Source organism: Pinus tabuliformis, chromosome J (genome assembly GCF_031772625.1).
Source record: "Pinus tabuliformis cultivar Carrire ecotype Pingquan chromosome J, CPIR1, whole genome shotgun sequence".
Taxonomy (NCBI): domain Eukaryota; kingdom Viridiplantae; phylum Streptophyta; class Pinopsida; order Pinales; family Pinaceae; genus Pinus; species Pinus tabuliformis.
In genome coordinates, this window is record NC_142295.1 from 715336284 (window position 1) to 715340711 (window position 4428).

Sequence of the window (4428 nt, forward strand, 5' to 3'; positions counted from 1 at the left end):
TGAATCTTTGTTCTTGCAGGACGTTTGTTTCTGAAGCATCTGTGTGAAGAATGGTTGGTTTTATGACAGTGCTTACATGGATGAAGATCAAAACAGTGATCTTTCAAATGGCCAACTCGGTCACAGTGTTGGCATTTTACAATCTGTTGTTGTTGTTGCTGCGGTGGAAGAGGAGTAGAATCTGGAACAGCTGAAACTGAACTGTCATAAGGAGCAGGTGAACTGTCATAAATGAATCCAGCACTCTGAAACTGAATGGGCTTGGCATAGTCTGGAATATGAAAGGACAAGTCCTTGTCATATCCAAAACCAGTTCTGTGCTTGTTGTGGACAAGTTGTTCCCAAGGTCTGATGATGGGCTTGGAAAGTGCAGACTGAGTTTCTGCATCTGCATATACAACTGCTGCTTTATTTGAATGAACTGTAACATTATTAACATGCTGCTGATGGGTGGTTGTCTCAATGTTCTGAACAAAAACAGGTTCAGAATGATGTCTATTTTGATGTAGCTCTTCTTGCTGTAGCTGTGATTCAAGCTGCAAAAAATCGATCTTTTCTTGTACATTTTGCAAACAACTATGAATATCGGTGAGAAAATCCTTGCTGATTTTGACTGTATCATGATCAGTAGAATGCATCAAAGTTTTCAAAAATTCTAATACTTCAGTAATTTTAGCCATATTCTCCATTGTCAAAATTACACCTTTTAAAAAACTGATCATAACTATGAACAAATGAATAAGCAGCACCCACTCACAATACTATGTCAAGAATCTTTTCCTTATCGCTGGAAATTTAGAACTGTTATGATTGAAGTGAGACAGGAGTTATCAACACACATATCATGCACGAATACAGAGACCAAGAGTGATAGAGAGAGTCCAAATACAACAGTCTCTGCGCAAACCATCAATCCAATGTTTGTAAAATGCAGGCACTATAAATTTGGAGATCGAAAATCAAAAGCGGGTTCCTGTAATTCCAGCACGAAAATTAAAAGCGTGATATTGCAGGTCCTGTATCCGTGTGTTCCGTTCTCTCGATCGGTATAGTGTGAAAATGAGCGGGCCAGATGCCTTATTCTCCCTCCGGAGCAATTTCTACCTAGGAGCCTACCCGGCAGCCATTAACGAGAGCGATGTCCATGGCCTCACGGAAGAGGAATCCATCAAAAGGGATTGCCTCGTTTACAGATCTTACATTGCCATCGGCAGTTACCAGCTCATTATCTCAGAGATTAATGATTCGGCAGCAACTCCTTTACAGGCCGTGAAGCTCTGAACCTGTTTCTGTTTTCTTAACAAGAGACAAAATGACATTATGCATACTTACAACCCCATTTGAATCTTTGGTATGGGCCTTGAACGTTAGGATATCGCGGGAAGACTGGTGCCCCTAGCGACGCATCTCATAGCACAGAAAAGGGCGACAGCGTACCCCTTCATTCACCAGACTCGAGGCAGGGACTGAGCTACGCGTGCCTACTAAAGCCAAAACTCAAACCCGTCGTCCCTCACGCTAATAACTTCCATTCGGTACAATTTTAGGAGATAACGGTGTTTAAACCCCGGAAAGTAGAAAACGTTTTTCCACATAGTGCTAGAGCGGAATATGCAGCTGCATCCCCGCCACTTCGGGCCTCACTTGCGCGACAAGCTTGTCTCTAAGCTCATGCAGGATGTCGAAGGAACTTGCAGTGGCCGCTATGGATTCGTAGTTGCAATAACTGGTGTCGAGAACATTGGAAATGGACTTATTCGAGAGGGGACTGGATTTGTTACATTCCCAGTCAAATACCAGTGTGTGATTTTCAGACCTTTTAAAGGGGAGATTTTGGAAGCTGTGGTCACAATGGTGAATAAGATGGGATTCTTTGCTGAAGCGGGACCTGTTCAAATAATCATTTGATACCAGATGATATGGAGTTCCAAGCTGGAGACACTCCTAGTTATACCACTTCTGATGGATCTGTGAGAATACAGAGAGACACTGAAGTGCAACTGAAAATTGTTGGTACCCGTGTTGATGCAACATAAATTTTCTGCATCGGCACAATTAAGGACGATTTCCTAGGGGTGATTAGCGATCCAAGCATGAAAGTATAGACTTTTGGCTGGTTTAAGAGTCCATATATGGTGCATGAAGATTTCTTCGACATTCTATCTTGAAATTTGCTATTTTTAACATGGAACAAGTAATATTTGGTTCGAGTTGCAGGGAAAAGCTGGTGTTGGAGTTAACGCAACGTTTAATGTACGCAGGGCAGAGAGAGGATGCAACAGAGAATAATGCTAAGTAAATAAGAGTTACATGAGCAGGAGCAGTGATTCGATGAACTTATACCACACAGAATAATGGCAGAAGCGTTTTAATGAGATTTGCAGAGTTTTGACAGATATAGAAGCACAGAGAGCGAAATGAGCTCGGACACAGGTAAAGCAGAGCATTAATATTCAACAGCCATTCAATAATGATACCAACGCAGCGTTAAAAGAGCGTTAATATGATATGGACAACGTTCAAATGGAAACGCATTCAAAGATTTTATGAAACAGCGTTAAACCAATATGGACAGATGTGCAACAGCAGCAGCTAATTATATGGAGCAGCGTAGGAGCAATGGACAGAGATGTTAGTAAGGAGTAGCATGTTATCAACAAAAATAGTGACAAAGATAATGAAGACTACATCAGCGCTATTCAAGGCAGCTCAGACACAGAATTATGGGCAGAGGTGCAGGACTGACATGCACATAACAGGCCACAGAAAAACAAGCGGCTCTGATACCATGTTAAACACACATGGATAGTAAAGACAATAGGAAAGATAAATCATTCAGTACTTTTTATTAACAAGAGATGTGCATTTATAATACAAAGTTGTGACTCTTGGGTTTCAGATCCCAAGGTCTCTTGGACTGCTTAGTCTTTTCGGCTTCCACACTAACCCTTTAGGATTAGGTGTCCAACAATTCGATACCCAATCCGTTAACGGGATCGGATAAATGAAACCTGCTTTCAACAGCTTCTCGACTTCTGCTTTAATCACAGCCGCTTTCCTAGGGTGTATCTAACGCAGACATTGCCGAACGGGTTTAGCGTCCGGGTAAGTTTTGATTTCATGAACAACAATAGAGGGATCAATTCCTGGCATTTCCTCATAGGACCAGGCAAACACGTCGCGGAATTCTTGAAATAGGACCTTGTATGTTTGAATTTTGTTATCTGTACATGAGGCACCTATATGAATGTTTTCAATAACTCCGGTTTTGACTGAAATGTCGATGGCAATAGTTTGGGAAATGTTTCCCAAATTCAACTCTGAATCAGGATGTTTCATGGGATTCTGAGCGTCCTTGACATATTTAGCTGTAAAAATTGATGAAAAATCATTTTCAAAGTCATCACCCTCAGTTAAAAACGAAGATCTATGATGAAGATCTTCCCATGGTAGATCGTCTACACTTAGGATTTCGCGAAGTTGTTCGTCAGATGACACGACTTCAGGAAACGTTATCCATTCTGAGGTTGATGAGAAAAGTGATTCCTCACGGACCACATTCATTTGGTCGAGTTGGGTTGAACTGGAGTCGGAAAAAGACTGCACGGCCTCATAAGCAATTTCATATGGACTCAAAGGCATTGCATTACCGAATGAGTCTATCTTAGATTCAGATGGGACAATCCAAGGATCATCATAAATAATAGTGTCTGAAGTAATCATATGAATGGATGTGAATGAAGGGTATGAATTGATCGAAGGAAAAGGAAAAGTTCCCAGTAAACCAGAATCTTTAACTAATCCTACACCAACATCCTTGTAAGGGATAGTCGTTTTACCGACATGCTGGATACTCTCTGAAGAGGCTGGGTCGGATGAAAAGTAAGCCAGCTGGTCTATCGTCACGATCTTACCATTATGTGGAAACTTTATAACTCTGAAGACCGATGACACGACCGCTGTCATAGCGTAAGACCAACTGCGACCCAAAAGAAGGTTGTAGTCTAGAGGGGCATCAACCACCTCCACATCCAGACTAACGGTTTTTCCTTCAACCCCTATAGGCAAATCCTATAGAATGCCAAACGGATGGAACCCACGGCCATCAAAGGTCTTAAGAATCGTCGGGGATTGGTTCAGTGAAGGAGAACCAAGCGATCTCCAACATTGAATCGACATAATACACGTAGAAGCTCCTTCATCAATTACAGTCCAATGAATAGGCCTGTTTTTGACTATCACTGGAATCTGGAAAGCCATTTGATGAGGGAGACGCGGTGTAATATTTTCTAGATCAAAGATTATCAGGTTCGGGTCCTGAATATCAACAGCTCCTATAGCCGACAAGAGTAATTTTCGTTGTGGTGGGCATGATTGCAGCACTTCCAAAGCCGACCTTGCTGAGGGTGAAACAGCAAAATCCTCAAC

At 41.8% G+C, this 4428-nt stretch overlaps 1 pseudogene; it reads left to right on the top strand.

Annotated features, from left to right (window-relative positions):
• Positions 1 to 1059: 1059 nt before the first annotated feature.
• LOC149228769 (DNA-directed RNA polymerase II subunit RPB7 pseudogene) lies at positions 1060 to 2186 on the top strand (annotated as a pseudogene).
• The last annotated feature ends 2242 nt before the right edge of the window (positions 2187 to 4428 follow it).